Source organism: Nannospalax galili, unplaced genomic scaffold, assembly GCF_000622305.1.
Source record: "Nannospalax galili isolate Female #2095 unplaced genomic scaffold, S.galili_v1.0 scaffold939, whole genome shotgun sequence".
Lineage (NCBI taxonomy): Eukaryota > Metazoa > Chordata > Mammalia > Rodentia > Spalacidae > Nannospalax > Nannospalax galili.
In genome coordinates, this window is record NW_008341923.1 from 256,446 (window position 1) to 274,070 (window position 17,625).

At 36.9% G+C, this 17,625-nt stretch overlaps 1 protein-coding gene across 2 annotated transcripts in view; it reads left to right on the forward strand.

The window, feature by feature from the left end:
- Positions 1–17,625, forward strand: part of Prr16 (proline rich 16) — a 216,810-nt gene that overhangs the window by 160,110 nt on the left and 39,075 nt on the right. The window contains exon 2 of one of the 2 annotated variants that reach the window (XM_029565717.1): positions 13,083–13,252. The exons of the other annotated variant lie outside the window; for it this stretch is intronic. The gene's annotated coding sequence lies outside the window, so the exon portion shown is untranslated. The remainder of the gene's footprint in view (positions 1–13,082; positions 13,253–17,625) is intronic. 2 annotated transcript variants of the gene reach the window in all.

Genomic DNA, 17,625 nt, shown 5'->3' on the forward strand with positions numbered 1-17,625 from the left:
ATGGGGTTTTTTTAAGTCAGGAGGTTTTGTATTACTGTTTCAATTTCTTTTTGTGTTATGAGTCTGTTTAAGATGTTAAGCTCTTCTTGGTTTAGTTGGTGGCTCCCATGCCTTTAGATATCCATCCATTTCTTTTAGGTTTTCAAATTTAGTAGGATATAGGTTTTTAAAGTATTCCCTTATAATGTTCTGTATCTTTCTGGTGTCTGTTGTGATGTTTCCCCTTTCATCTCTGATTTTATTGATTTGGAGGTGCTCTTTCTTTCTTTTGGTTAACTGGACTAGTGGCCTGTCAATCTTGTTTATCTTTTCAAAGAACCAGCTCTTAGAATTGTTGATTCTTTGTATTGTTTTCTTTGTTTCAATTATATTAATTTCTGCCCTGATTTTTGTTATTTCTTTTTGTCTACTGGTTTGGGTTTCATGTGTTGTTGCTTTTCAAGTGTCGTGAGTTGCAATGTTAAGTCATTTATTTGTGTTCTTTCCAATGTTTTGATGTAGGCCCTTAGAGCTATAAACTTCCCTCTAAGGACCACTTTCAGAGTGTCCCAGAGATTTTGTTGTGTGGTATTGTCCTTTTCATTTAGTTCTAGGAATACTTTTCTTTCTTAATTTCTCTTTTGACCCATTCATCATTTAGGAGTGTGCTGTTTAATCTCCATGTGTTCATGTGGTGATTAGGGCTCTTTTGGTGTTGATTGTGAGCTTTACTGCATTGTGGTCTGATAGAATGCATGGAATTATTTCAGTCTTTTTGTATTTATTGAGGTTTGTTTTGTGCACTAGTATATGGTCGATTTTGGAGAAGGTTCATTGGGTGCTGAGTCCTTTGGTGCTTGGGTGGAATACTCGGCAGATGTCTGTTAAGTCCATTTGATATATGGTATTGTTTAATTCAGATGTCTCTCTGTTAACTCTCTGCCTTGTTGACCTATCTAATGGAGACAGTGGGGTATTGAAGCCCCCTACTATTAATGAGTTGGGATTAATCTGTCTCTTAATGTCCTGTAGTATTGTTTTTATGAAGTTTGGTCCACCAGAGTTTTGTCAATATATGTTCATGATTATAATATCTTCTGGATTTATTGTTCTTTTGATTAGAATGAAATGGCCCTCTTTATCTCTCCTGATTAGTTTTAAATTCTATTTTGTCAGATATTAGAATTGCTATACCCTCTTTTTTCGTACCATTATATTTTTTTCCATCCTTTCATTTTAAGATAGTATCTGTCCTTGAAAGTAAGATGAGTTTCTTGCAGACAACAAAAAGATGGGTTTTGTATCTTAATCCATTCACCTAGTCTGTGTCTTTTGACTGGGGAGTTCAGTCCATTAATATTTAAAGTTATTAATGAAAGATGCGTATTGAATCCTGTCATTTTTATTTCTGTTCACATTCTTGATATAGCTGTACTTTTCCACAGTTATACCTTCATTGTGTTTCTTTCTACCACCCCGTTTTTCCTTTCTTTAGCTCTTTGTATTGCTTCCAGAACTCCCTGAAGGGCTGGTTTGTGTACTTTATTCCTTCAGTTTATTTATGTCATGGAAGATTTTTCTTTCCCCTTCGACTATAATAGACATTTTGGCTGGTTACAGTAGTCTGGGTTGGCATCTGTGGTCATTTAAAACTGGGAATACTTTGGTCCAGGCTCTTCTGTCTTTCATAGTTGGCACCGAAATGTCAGTTGTAATCCTAATGCGTTTTCCTTTATATGTGACTTGTTGTTTCTCTTTTGCAGCTTTTAGTATTGTCTCTTTGCTCTGTATGTTGAGTCTTTTTACTATGACGTGCCGTGGAGAGTTTCTTTTCTGCTTTTGTCTGTGATGTTCTGTATGCTTCTTGTATTTGTATGGGCCTGTCTTTCTTTAATTTTGGGAAACTTCCTTCCACAATTCTGCTGAAGTTCTGGTCCCTGCCATTATTTTGGGATTCTTCTCCTTCCTCTATGCCTGTGATTCATAAGTTTGGTCTTTTTATGGTGTCACACAATTCCTACATATTCCATTCTTGTGATTTAAATTTTTTGTAAACTTTGCTTGAGTGGTCTAGTTCGTCCACTTTTTCTTCCAGTCTTGATACTCTGTTTTCCATTTCATTCATCCTATTGGTGAGGCTTTCTCCTGTCGTTTCTAATTGGCTTACTGAGTGTTTCACTTCCTTCTTCATTTCAGCCTGAATAGTCTTCAATATTTCTAACTCTTTTCTGAATTCATTCAGAAATTTATCCCTATCTTCCTCAGTTCTTTGATTTTTTGTTTCTGTGTTCTTTAAATTCACTGAATTCTTTTATCATGTTTATAATTGTTCTTTGGAGTTTCATGTTCTGCATTATCTCTAGGGAGTTTTCTTTGTACTGCTCTAGAGGGCTATTGTTATTTGGTGGGGATGTGTTATTTTGGTTTTTCATGTTATTATTTTTTTATCTGTGATTTTGACCTATGAATTTCTTTTGTAGTTTCTGATTCTTGCGTGAGACTCAAGCCTTCTCGTTTAGGTCTGCTTCTCTTTGTAAACTTTATGTGTCTTTGTGGTTTACTTTTTCGGCCTGAAAAGCTGGTTCCTCTAAAGTTCTGGTTTTCTCTTTTGATTTTATATTGGAGTGGCCAGATTGCTTTTGTCTTCAGGAGTTCTCATAGAGGCCCAAGTCAGATGAGGATCAGATGCTCTCAGGCTTTCCCCTAAGTTCTGGATCCCTCCAGGAAAGATTTTGGCCTCAGGTTTTGGGGGTTGATCTGGCTTGGGAGCCAGGCCCAGGAAAGATGCTGGTCTACAGCACTGGTGGCCATGCCACCCAGAGATGCAAAGGAAGATCAGGTTGGGAAGCAGACCAAGGGCTCCTGTGGAGTGCACTGAGGAGCTGGGTTTGTCTGGATGCAAAGGATCAGGAAGTAGTAGTGGTTCCCCAGGTGTCTGGGGCACCAAGACAAGGAATGGGACGGGACCCAGGTTAGGAAGAGAGGTGGGGGGGGGGAGAGATGGGATGGTGGAGGAGGCTGGGGAAGTCAAAGTATGGAAGGCACGATCAATTTACCCCAGAGAGAGGCCTGCGGGCAAGAGAGAGGAAAGATTCGTTTTTTTAATTCAATGGAATTTTTGTGATTTTCATACAATATAATTTGGTGGTATTTAGATCCCCTCTGCTATCTGCTTCTTTCCCTACTGCACCCAGCCCAATTTAATGTAATCTGTTATATATTTAATACAGCCCATACAGTCTGAATTGTTATCTCAAATGTCCTTCAGTTTGGGTCCATCCACTGACTCCTGCTTAACCTTTGAAGACTTCCATCCCTGTGAGAGACTCTCTGTCCCCTTCTCAGCAGCCAAAATTCCTTAGGTTAGGATTTCTTGCCCACTTCTTTTATAAAGGCTTTTTTCTTTTTTTCTTTTCTTTTCTTTTTTTTTTTTTTTTTTTTTTTTTTTTGTCTTTTCGAGACAGAGTCTCTCTGTAGCCCCAGCTGTCTTGGAACTCACTATATAGACCAGGCTAGCCTAGAGCTTACAGACATCTGTGTGCCTCTGCCCCCCCAAGTGCTGGGATTTAAAGCATGCACCACCACACCTTTTTTTTAAAGAAAATATTTTATTTACTATTTTTATTTTATGTATATGCATGTATTGCCTGAACTTAGGTAAGTGCACCTGTGTCGTGCAATGCCTGAGAAGGTCAGAAAAGGCCGTCAGAGCCCCTGGAACTGGAGTTACGGAGAGTTGTTAGCTACCATGTGGGTGTTGGGATTTGAACCCGGGTCTTCTGCAAGAACAACCAGTGTTCTTAACTGCTAAGCCATCTCTCCAGCCCATAGAGATTTATTTTTACTTTTATTTGTTTGTTTGCATGAATGTATGCTGTATGTGTGGTTGTTCGTGGAGGCCAGAAGCTCATTAGATCCCTTGGAGCTGGAGTTACAAACAGTTCTCAGATACTGAACAATATATATAAGTGCTGTTAACTGAACTCAGGTCCTCTGGAAGAGCAGCAAGTTTTCTTAACCACTGAGCCACCTCTCTAGCTAACCCATCCCCAACTTTATGTAGAGATAGCCACACTAAATGACCCAATCTGGTCTTGATCACAACCTCCTGAGTAGCTGGAATTATAGTCCGGTTTCACTAGCCTCAGTAACCACTGTGATTTTAAAACTGATTTTATTTGAGAAGAGACCTCCCACAAATAATACTTGTTGCATCATCCCAGCTCCATAAGTTTGTCTATAGTGGGGCTCAAGATGCAGGATGGGGAAAGAGACAGCATGTTCTCAGATAAGGATAAAATTTTTTTTCCATCATGGCTTGTTAGGTAATCTGAAATAATTTGGTGCACTCTCAGATCAGAATAGAATCTCCTTGGAAACAATTGATTTATACAAAAACTTTACTAATTCCCTTAGCTAATATACAATCCCTTATTTATCCTCCCAAGCTCATTTCATGCACCCTGCATCCTTACACTTCACTCTGAAAACTTCTGGAGCAGTTACTTGCTTTGCAGACACTCTGAGATCAATCCTCCCTATGTCTGCACAACTAATACAGAACAGAATTTCAACAGAGTTCCAAGTAACTAGTTTCTAATGGCCAGAATTCTAGTGAACTTTATGTACATTTATCACAGTGCCTTACTCTATCCCTTGGTACACTGACGGTTTCTTTTTCTGTGCACTCTCACTGTGTAAATACCTTAATTTGTCTTGCATGTAGTTTTATAACTTGGTTTGTACACCTTTTAAAAAAGAGTAACTATTTATTTATGTACATGTTTGAGTTTTTTGCCTGCGTGTGTAAGTTCACCACGTGCATGTAGTCCCTTTAGAGGCCAGAAGAGACCATCAGATCCCCTGGACTTGGAATTATAAATGGTTGTTAGCCACCGCGTGACTGTTGGGAAACAAACTCTGGTCCTCTGCAAGAGCAGTCATTGCCCTTAACTGCTGAGCCATCTTTCTAGCCATTTTCACACATCTTTTTTTCTCTAAGATACTGTAGTCATCAATCACACCTTCATTCTTCCCTCTCAGTGCCTAGCGCAGTCATTCTGGTCATTTTGCCTAGTCAGTAACAATTTATGACACGAATAAATGAATTACTTGCCTCTCTAATTATTAAATTAGAGTGAAATTGATTGCAAAGATAAATGCAACACAATATGTTTCAATTGTGTTATTTTCTATTTTAAAGTGAAATTGTTTTTGAATTTTTAAAATTAAATTTTTGTGAATTTCATATATTTTGATTATATTTATACCTCCTTCCTTACCTATATTCCTCTTATACAGCATCCACCAGATTTCATTTACTTTGTCATATATATTAAGGCCTATCAAGCCAAGTTTGTGTCCCCAAAGATCCTTCGGTGTGTGTCTATCCACTAGAGCCTGGTTACTCTATCTGCTGTCATAACCTTAAAGAAAACTGACTCTCCCTCTTCTATCAGTTATATGTTGCCAATACATCCTGGGCTAAGGGTGGGGCTTCTTACCAATTTCCCTACTTCTATTGCTGCATTTTTGTTTGACTTGAGCTTGGATGGAACTTGTGCATGCTGTTATCTTTCTTGTAAGTTCATATGAGTAACTTCCCAGCTGTCTAGAAGACTGTTTTCTTGTGGTCATCCCTGCCTCATACAATCTTTCTGCCCCCTCCTACCCAATGATGTTTGAGCATTGGGTGACAGAGATCCTATTTAGGAATAATCACTCTATAATCTCTTATTCTCTACACTTTGGACAGTAGTGACTTTCTGGGTTAATAACCATTTATTTCATGAGGAAGCTTTGCTGGTGAGAGCTGAGAGGTGCATTAATATTCTTTCTACCCGTGTTCCATTATGTTTCTTGAACTTTACTTGTAGAGGCTGCATTGTAGATGTGTTGTTCAGGGCTAGGCACCTCACAGATAGTTATTCTCTGTGTTTGACCAGTTTGGGAAACTTTGTAATCTTATGTTAATTGCCAAGGAAGAGAACCATTCAATGATCTCTTCCTGCTATAAAATCTGTGAACTACAACAACGACCAGCCCAGAAAATAATCTTTACTATTGCAATAGTGGCAGGATTTTTCCTTCAGGATAATTAACAGCTCACTAATTTATCCACTCAATGGGAGGGAACTCATGTGTGGTACAGTAAATATAGCCAAATACACATAGCTAGAAATGTCATAGATTCCAGAGAAAAATGTACTTTTATCACATCTCTAGACCAATAAAAATTCTCATTGTATTCTAAATATGTGCCCTTACAGTTGCAGACAAGAGTCCATCTCACAGCTCATCAAATAAGCTTCTTCTTTTTGCAACATTTTCATTTTCTTAAAAGAATTCAAATGTTTATTCATGGGAAAATAACTGAAAACAAGATGACACATTCAGTTTTAAATCTGTGTCACCTTCATATAACATGAGGCCCATCATCTGAATATGGAATTTCCCTTTGATTTCATTGGCTTATGGTTCAGAAAACAGAGTTTGAAAAGAATATACTCAAAAGAATATGCTCAGGCCCACTCACAGCTTCTGTTCTCTGCAAGACTATACTGTGATCTTCTGACCCCATTGGGCTTGTTGCTAAACTTGTCTAATCACCAATGTCCACTTCTGGGGGATTACAATCACTACATCATAATGAAAATTCATTCATTCAATGCTTGTGAAGTTACTGGTTTAATTCTAGTCACAAGATAAGAATCCAATAAGTGTTGGCTGATATTTTCATTATTTTATTACAATTCATAGAATCTCAGTCTTCTGAAAAAAAAAAAATGGACTCCACAGCAAAGTTGTTAAGGGAGGAAGGCAAAAGGAAAATGTCCAAGATGCTAAGAATGAGAACATGGGAAATGTCCCCAGGCCTGAATTTATAGTAAATAAGTTTAATTTTTTATTAAAAGATCCAATTGGATTTAGAGATAGATTAGATTTGACAGAAAGATATGGCATGTTATTACACACAGGAAGTTAAAAATAGATTTTTCAGAATATCTGACAACTAGCCTACTCCAGGGAAAATCAAACCATATTTTTATTTTCATCTACTTTTGCCTTTTATTTAAAGGTATTTCATAAAATTTCAATCTAAATACTGAGCCTACCTCATGATTTTGTTGTTGTTGTTGTTGTTATTGTTGTTTTTAAGGATGCATAGTCCTGATTCTTATTTTGAGCTAGAACTTGGAAAAATATTTCAGTTCCTTTTATGGAGCAGTGAATGGTGCCTGCACTTCTCAGACAGAACATTGCCACTGAGGGTATTTCATACAGTGAAATAGTGCTGCTGTGTTTTGTAGGTCAGATGGTTTGTACTGTGAGATCACAAACCATATGGTAATTTAAATAACATGAAGAGCTTTGATAGACTGTCCTCTTACCCAACTTTTGTTTTCAAGAGATTCGTCAGTGCAACCACTGGTTGCAGTGCCAGATGCTGATTAAATCAAATATTTATCCCCATGGCTCTCTTCTGACTATGTGGTTTGCCAACATTTGTGATTTTTGTCATCTCTAGAGAATAATTTCAATTTCTCTGACACCAGAAATTTCTTTATTCTCAAATCTACAGATGACTTGATTTTTTTTATTCTGTATTACAGAGACAAGATACAAATCCTTTATTCATTAAACCACTCAAACTTAGAAAAACGAGGCCAGTGCTTTGTCTCTTTATGTCATCTTACATGATCAGCCTCTATATCACAACCTCATATGGGACCCATTCTAACCTAGCTGTGACTTAAGTCTATGTTACTATATCATGAATTTAATGGAGAGAAAATACCATTTTGTTTCAAATGCAATTTCAAATTCATTTTTAATTCCACTATGTATTATTTCTTGAGCATCTAGTATGGTCAAAAATCATTCCATATACAGTGGATATGATGAACATGCAAAGACCTATCCTTCATCAGAGTTTACAATTAAGGTGGAGAATCAGTATCACATTTCCTGAAAATTATGAATTAAACAGAAAATAGAATTTTAAAGTCAGTTAATAAATAGTTCAAAAAATATATGAATGTGGCTTCCACAGGATTAGTAACTTCAGCAGCTTGTTGGGCTTTGATTACTTCATTGTCATCATCGTTTGTGTTCTATGTTCACTACAGGGACTAATTGCCCACAGTACTTATAAACACTGAATGTCGAATGGCAAGGACAAAAAGAAAGTAAATATAAACTGCATAATCCTTAGCTGTGTTTATAAGATGGAAGATAATTTACACTGGGAACAGCTCAGTAATTTCCCCTTTATGTCCCCTCATTGCCTAGTGTTAGAACTATGATTCATTAAACTGATCACCTGAGAATGAATTGATATACAGATGTTAACCTATAACCTATCAAATATAAATATGACTCAGACTGTAAATATGTATTATTATTAATATATACCACAGTTTGAAAAGTACTATGAAAATGTTATTGTTGAAATGTAAAAATGTCATGTTGCTTAGAAATGAAAAATATGACTTTAGTTTCTGTCTTTATGGCAGATTGTGGAGGACCATGGGCAAAAAGTTTTAGTCCTTTCCTATATACTTTTTCATATTACATTTAACTTGTACATTTCTCAAAATAACAAGCAGCATTTATTATAAGGCCGGTTGTTTTCCACTGTTCTTTAGGCAGAACCTTCACATACCCAGGAATGTTAACAGTCTCATTCATCCATGTGCCCTACCTGGTTAAATAAAAGTCAGTGAGTGAATGAGTAGCCTTGCAGGATTTGTGGACCCTTAGCAGGCAAGAGGACAGCCTTCTAGACAACAGGAGCACAATTAGCAAAGACATAAGCCAGGAAAGCTCAGATGCTTTTCTGGATCTTAGGGCAAGTGTAACCAAAGAAACAATGCTTGGGGGATATTACAGTATGGAATGCCCTGAATCTTTGCAGAACCATCAGGAGCTGAATGTTTCAGGCACGGAACGTGATGTGGTAAGAACAGTACACTAGAGAGAAAATTGCTATGACAATACACTGGTGAAACTACAGGGAAAGAATGGGAATGTGGCTTCTGGCCAAAGGTTGTATCAGCAATTGAGAAGTTACTAAAATTGTGATTTGGGATTAGCAGAGGAACATAACTACAATAAATCAATTTTTACCAAGATTATAGATGAGGATTATCATGACAAATATAATCAGAAGAGGAAAAAATTAGATATTTGAAGATGAGAGGAAACATGATAACATATTTATTGATATCAGTAGTGGGATTTACATTTTGTTTCAAATTTTGTTGGGAGATGGGTTGAAGAGACCCTGCTGTATTAAGAAAGGCCATGATTCTTCCAGGTGGGAAACTTGGTTTCAGAGCACTGAGTCTAAATACAAAATATGTATTTTTTGGAAATTTTATAGAATGGACAAGTGTAGTGATGTAAGTTGTATTAAATGTATCTGAAATGAAGTAAATTATAAATAATTATTCATGGCCTCAAAAGTAATTTAAGATTCAGAAAGAAGTAGGCTGTGACACAAAATGTTCAGAATGAGAAATTTTAAGAAAGAAATACTGGACTTCACTCCTAGTAAATACCATTGTTCCCTAGTACATGTCTTGGCTTTACTGTATATTTGTACAACAGAAATGGACTTCATTAGGTCTTCAGATTTTCTCTTTTCCTTTCAAGTGGAAGATAAAGCATTTCAGACAGAAAAATATGCTTAATTTTGAAGAATATTTTAGAAAGAGAGATTTCATAGCGTTGCTTTATATTTGGGTCATAAATGCCAATAAATGTCAGGAAATTATTTGCACTTATAATTATATATATGAACTGTAAGCTTATTTATTTTTGGTCTGTGACTTGTTATATTTACTTCTGACAGATTCTTTTAGTGCTGTGTCTTACAGTTCATTATATCACTCTTCAGTTTATTTCTCTACTAATTCCAAGCTCCCAAAAACGTTACTCAGAAGTACAATTTTTTAAAATTCTAATCACTTTTGACTAATTCTTGAAACATAAAAAGATTGCAGTCCTTTAAATTTCTGTAGGTACCGCCTAGGCTATGTTGGAGTATTTGTTATGGTATGTGTATGTTAGGTCTCATTTTAACATGATTCCCTGATGTTTGTTTGTGATAAGTAGAACTTTGCAGTTTATATCATTTTATTTCGGAGAGTTCTTGAGATCCTAACACAGGGGCCATCACAGAAACAACAGCTGTTTATCTAGGTATGCCTCAGAGGTAAAGCTGAAACAACTAATTATGTTACTCTAGGTTTGTTTTACTTTATTTTATAGTGCTGGTGGTAATTGAACTTGCTAAGCAATCCCTATACCACTGAGTTTCATCCACAGTCCCTACACTATTAGCTTTCTTGAGAGGACAGTGGTAACCAGGAACTGACATTGGAAGAGCAAAGGGAATATGAGCTTTAAGAACAAGTGCTAAGTATATTTACTGAGCTTTCTTATGTGAAAAGCTCTGTGAGCTTTAGTGATATAAATATCTAATCAGAGCTTAGAAAGGGTGATCTATACTGTACTCATTAAAGTTCATAACTGATAATTTCTGTTTTTACAGTGGTGTCAATGATGAATGAGGGTGTACACTATAAATAATAGCTAATATTTACTGACAATTTCTAGTAGCTTCATTTTGCTATCTCATTTACTCTTTTTGAAAATACCTTGATATTTTAATTTTTTAAAAAATTAAAAACAATTTTCTAGTCAGGTGCGGTGCCATGGACCTTTAATTGTGGTACTCAGGAGGCAGAGGCAGGTGGATATCTGTGAATTCAAGGCAAGCCTGGTGTACATAGTGAGTTCCAGGCCAGCTGAGGCTACAGAGAGACACTGTGTCAAGAAAATTTCCCTGATTCTTGATATTTTATACATCTATACAATGAATTATGATCATATCTACCAGGCCATTTCCCTCTCCACCTTCTTCCATAACCTCCCCCAAAATACATTTTTGTGTGTCTTCACCTTTCTCTCTTTCTTTCTTTATTCCTTTCTCTCTCTCTCTCTCTCTCTCTCTCTCTCTTTCTCTTTTCTTGTTTTCTATTTTTTGGGGGTTTTTTGTTTGTTTGACAGCACTCAATTCAATTAGTGTTGCCTAGAGGTGCATGGAGCATGGGGAAGCTACTAGCAACCATACCATGCCAAAAGAATGATTCTCCTTTTCCTAACAGTTATCAACTGCTAATGGCTCCTCAATAAGAGATGGGGCCTAGAGAGCACCTCCCTCATCTATGCTGGAATTTTGGCTGCCTTGATCTTGTGTAGGGCTTGCATAGGCAAGCCCAGCTCCTGTGATTTAGTGAGTGTAATAGCCAAGTCATGTCCAGAAGATGACATTGCAGAGTGTTCTTCTCCACCCTCTGGTTCTTACATTCTTTCTTCCTCCTCTTCCTGAGCCTAAGCAGCAGGAAAAAAGGGAGTTGATAAAGTTATCGCATTTGGGCCTGAGCACATAGCTTCTTACTCTCAGGATTTTGACCAGTTGTCCATCTCTGCATTGCTTGCTGTCCACAGCAAGAAGCTTCTCTGATGGAGGTATAAAAATAAATATCTAAAAGGCAATTTGACAGCATGACCATTTAGCAAAATAACAATAGCAAGTTCTACCATAGGGCTTATGAGCTGCCCAGCCATGGACTTTGCTGGATTGCAATACCATGCATGAAATTTCCTGTGAGGAGCAGGCCTCAAGTCCACTCAGAAAGCATTAGTTGCCCCGTAACAGTTGTGCCATTATTGAGCTTAGCAGGTCAGTGTTGTAGCTCTAAGTAAAACCATTGATGTAGAGTCTGGAGTGGTGGCTCAGTGGTTAATAATACTGGCTGCTTTTCCAGAGGACCTGGTTTTGGTTCCCAGCACCTACATAATAGCTAACAACTATCTGTAACTCCAGTTCCAGGGGATCTGTAACACTCTTCTGGCCTCCTCAACTATTACAGGCATGTGATGCAATTGCATACATGCATGGAAAACACTCATACATTAAAAATAAAATAAAAAATTTAAAAGACTGTTGATGTCTCTAAACAACTCTGAAATATGGGATGTGAAGACTTTAAAAAATGTAAATAAGAATTCAAGCCTTTGATAGTTTAATTTTGTTCGGAGTATAGAAAGTAGCTTGATCAGGATTAAACTCCATTTACTCTAGCACAAGTATGTGAGTATTTTTCTCATCTTCTCTTACATTCAGAATTTTTTTTAGTGTAATCTGGAATTTTTCTCCATGAGAGAAACTTGTTTGATTGACAAACAACCATTGATTGATTGCCACGGTGGGGGTTAATATGAAATTGGTCATTGGCATGCTGGTAAATGCCTAACAGTTGACTTTTGGAAGAGGGTGAATGGAAAGGCAGAGTCTTGGTTTCTCATATTTGCCTGTGTTCATGGTGCAGATAATTTCTCTCAGCTTATTTCAAGACATAAGCCTTTTAACCAAAAGGGAGTTAGAAAAAGAGGCCAGGAACGCAACACTGTGCAGAATGTTTAGCATAAGCAGCAGATGTAAATGTCAACAGCATAGATGAATTAGGAATTAAGTGACAAGTCTGCTGGGCTTACCAATAGGCAAACTGTTGAAGAGGATGAGGGAGGAGGATCACAATTCTCAGGCAGTTTAAGGTGCACTGTACGAGATGTGATGGCTCAGGTCTATTTTTCCAAAACTCAGGAGGCTGAGGCAGGAGGACCACTGTGAGTTTGAGGTCAGCCTGGGCTACATAGTTCCAGACCAGAATGAGCCAATTAAAAAAGGGATGAATTTTAAATAGTTACCATCACGTTTTAATGATTCTGTTTTTCTAAATTAATTCCTAATAATGGTCATATTATTAATAATCAGCCACCAATTCCAGAAAGTTTAACTGATAGTTTCTGAGAGCCACTGTGAGGAATTTTCTGCACACTACTGGATGGGAATAAAAGATCTAACTTAAACCACACAGGAAATAAACTATGATGGGGACATTTAAATAGATTTAAATACAGAGCTCCTACTCTCTGAACTTTAGGCTTAGTGTGTTTTAAGGTAATGGAACTGTAGTGGTGTAAGGTTTCTAGAAAGGCTACATACAATGCATTTCTTTCTGACTTAACAGTTTCCTCCAGACTTGTGGTGTGTGACAGGGAGAGAACAGCCTACCTGCGTGATTCATTCTTAGCATAAAGGTCAAGATTCGTTTTGCTTCAGGGATGAATGAAGTTAGCAGAATCCATTTCTGAGGATGACTATCATTTCTACTGCTACTGTTTATAGAGGACTTACAAGGTAACCTGCTTCTTGTGTTCACTTAAGTTCACTGGAGAAAGTGGTGGGTTTAACCATAAACTGAACAGAGGTAATCCCTGGCCATTTAGAAGGAAGTTTTTGTTACTGAATGACATTAAAAAGCAAGAGTAGATTTTGTAATTTGCAATGTAATATACTGAAAATATACCATGATATTTTTGTGGTTGTCAGATTAAAAATGTTTTCCATATTAAGTAAATGAAAAAAATAAGAAATTTTTCAGCCACGCAGTGTGCAGTTTGCGTGACCCTGGATAGGACTCCTATATTAAACACCACCCATCCAGGCAGGGCTCAGGAACCATTGCAGAAAAGGGGGTGGAAATATTGTAAGAGCCAGGAGTGGTAGATGACCACAAGGAAACAGACTTATCCAGGCTTCTGAGAACTTGCTCGTATGAACTTGAAGCAATGGTGTCAGCATGCACAAGATCCATACAAACTCTGCCAGACAAAAACCCAGAATAGAACTGGGGAAATGGGCAAGAAACCCCAATGTTAGGTGAAGAGCTATTGGCAGCTGATCACTACTGGGTAAGGGAGAGTTGATGTTCTTTATGGGAGTGATAGGCTAACCAGGCTCCAGTGGATGACCTCATACCAAGGAACATCTGGGTACATAAACTTGACTCAGTAGGCCTTAACATATGACAATGACAGAATACATGAAATACTGTGGACAGGTAGTGAGGGTGCAGATAAAGGAGGGGCCTAAATATGATTAAGATGATATGCTCAAAATTCACTAAAAATACATTTATTGAAAAAAATTTTAAATTAATTTTTCAGTCATATCTCCCAGTGTACTTAAAAATATTACTCTTATGAGTTAAAATGATGGTTATTATTTATCTATTGGTTATCTTCTTTAAAATGTACTCCATAATGCACTGGATAGTATATGTTGTCCTTCTGCGAAAATGCTGTCAGCCTTTTCCAGTGATTGTGATGTCACTCCATTATATCATATATATTGTTGGAGAGTGAATTTGGAGACTCTGAACCTAGGCCCTGACACATGAGTTAAAAAGAAAGAAGTTAATGATCCAAACTATACTAGTCCACATTTTCTACCAAGTTTTATACATTATTATACTTTTTAATTCTTTCACTTGACTTTGTGTAGACACAGGATAAAATGATTTTCATACATGAAACTTGCTAGGCTTTATTGCCTGATAGCTGATTTAGGTAAAATATAACTACAATGTCTGTGTTGTCTAGATTTATATTTTACATGGCAATGTATAATATGGCAGTTCTGGTATTGTCATGTAAGCTTGTTATTTTCCATATTACAGTACTGTATAGAAAAGAACGGAGGCAAATTGAATAATCTGGCATTGTAGAATTCTGAATACCCTATGCCAGAAGTCAAGTGAATTCATTAACATCAATGGTAATAAGTCAAATTGATAATCAGTGATCATGATATGAATAGAGAACGCCATTTTACCTCTACATTCCTTCTTTATACAACCCATTTCCTTAGTACAACCATGAGGAAAGGAATACACAATTCTCAGTTGAGTGATAGAATCCCTGTTCTATAATCTTCAAAACTGTCAAGATCATGAAAAACAAGAGCAGGCTAAGAAATTATATTCACCAAGAAAACCCATGGGGACATACTGGTGGCAGTGTATGACTGGTATCTCAGATAGAATCCAGAGTAGAAAAAAAATAGGGTAAAAATGAAGAAATAACAGTAAAGAATGAGCATTAATAATGAGATGTCAATAGCAGTATTCATTCTAATAAACTCACCATATTAATATAAGATGTGACTAACAGGAAAAACCAACTGAGAGGTATCTGATAAATACTGTTTTCTCAATAACTTAGCAACTATGAAAAAGGTTCCAGGATACAATGAAAATGAAATTAAAGCTCTGTATGCAGTGATGTAGAAGCATCTCACTCACTTAATACACAGCCGAACAAGCTAGACGCAGTAGACCCTAATCTATTTACATGCAGTTTAACGGCAGGCAAAACAAATTCACGTTGTTGGAAGTCAAAATTAAACTTCATCTGGGACTGCAAGGGGCAAAACGATCTCTTTTGGTGTGTACATGAGCCACATGTATGTATTAACCTGTGAAATCTCAACTCTACTTGGGGTTTGTACTTGCCTATGACTCTGTTGTACTTCAGTGAGAAAAAGATTATAGAGTGTGTGGTTTTCTCAATGACATCGACAATATACATAAGGATGAAGGTTTCATTTTGAGTACTGAACACAAAAATGTATTTTGTTTATATTAAACAATTTAAAAAGAAGAAAGGACAAAGACATCAATGCCATGGCAGACACTGACAGACCAATAAGCTTAGGTTCACTCAGATAACGTGTGGGTACAGGTGGAGGCAGGCAAAGAATCAGTTCTGAAATGAAGGAATAGGGCATAAGAGAGCTGATGGGTTTGAAACTGCTGCCTCCACACTTGTTTTCACCTCCCGGTCAGAGCCCTAGATGTGCTTCAGAGTCGCGGGGACTCAAATTGTGGTAGTTGTGGGTTAGTTTCTCTTTGAGTTATTTTATGAAAATAAGTCTCTTTCAGAAATGGTGAAGCTGTCTAAGGATAATGGCAAATTATGCATGTAGCAATCTATGTGATAGACTATGTTAAATTACCCTTATTTTATATATAAATATGACTAATTGTGTAATGGTCTATTTACTTGTCAATTGTGCTTCAGCAGGAAAATTTTTAATGTTGTTTTTGTTATTTGTTCTAGCTTGCCTTCAATTGCTGTGTCAAAACACTCTGACCAATATGAATTTGGGGTAGAAAGGGCTTATTTTTTCTTACATCTCCTGGGTCACAGTTCATCATGAGAGAGCCTAAGGTAGGAACTCAGGGCAGGAACCTAGATGCAGGAGCTGAAGCACAGGCCATGGAGGAACACCGTTTACTGGCTTGTTCCCCCTGGCCTGTGCTCAGCCTACTTTCTCATACAATACAGAACAACCTGCCGTGGGGGCGGCACCACTCACAGTGGGCTAGAATCTCCCTTATCACTCAACAATCAAGAAAATTCTGCCCCCAGACATGGTCACAGGCCAGTGCAATGGAGGCAATGCCCCAATTGAGGCTCCCTCAATCAGGGTGTGTCAGGTTGTCAACTAAAGCTATCCAGCCCTCATATATATATATATATATATGTATATTTTTGCTTGTACTTACAGCCCTCAAATATTCTATTCAATATTCAATTTTCAAACACTTACTGAATAATTGTTACTGTGTGAAAATCACTGTGAACCATTTTATTCTTTCCTACAATTTGGTGCATTAAAATCAGATATAGCATAGCCCCCATGGCAAGCTACTGACTAGAAGAACATAAGTGAACGTGACTATAGAAGACTATTGTAGTTGGTAAAGTTACATTAAATGGAGAGACAGCCTTCCTGATTTCTTTTTTAAATTAAAATACACCAATTAAAACTTTGGATTAGCAGGAAAAAGGAGGAAATTTATCATGGTAACACATTAATGTAAACATTAAAGTTAGTATTACTAAATCTTCACTATATAAGTATTCCTTTATTATTACTTTTAATAATAATGCTCATCTTACAGAAATATAGGTGTTCTAGAATTAGGACAAAAAGGTTTATATGTAGTCAAAAGTTTTTCACAAAATTTATTTGACATAGGCCTAAATTGATGGTGAAACTATTTCTATAAGTAATTATAAATCAACTATGCAATGTTTCATATTGAAAAATAAGTGCACTCTTTAACATCACAGGTCCAGATGCTGTCTCCCTAATTCCTCTTGAACAGTCCTAACAAGCCATTTTTCTCACAGTTGTGTGCATCTCTAGATTGCCTGTTTGCTCAGACCACATCTAATCTCACATTGCTTTATCCCTCTTGCAGAAACAATGGGCTTTCTAAATTGAAGAAATTACAGGTCTTAAATCCTTTCAGTGATTCCTCTAAACTGTCTGGATAAATCTCAAGTCTTCAACAGGAATGAAAGAGTCTGTTAATTTTTTTTTTTTAAATTTCTCTTCCTTTTTCAATTAAAGAACCTTAGGATGTAATTAAGTAGGCCTATGGTCACATGGCCCACTCTGGAAAAGGGAAAGTTTACCAAGCTCTTATGAAAGTGCCAGGTCATTTGTCTTCCCCTTGCTGTGTGGATCTGACATGCACATCCAAGTTTCATCCTTAGTGAAAACATTTTCAAACTGCTGCTTAGTGTGAAGAAATGAGAGAATGAGAAGACATCTGGGACAAGCTGGAAGGGGTCTTAAACTTGCCTAGACTCCTAATTTAAATGAAAAATAAAGAAGCTTCTAACTCCTATATGCTGATCTTCCTTTGATCACTGAAT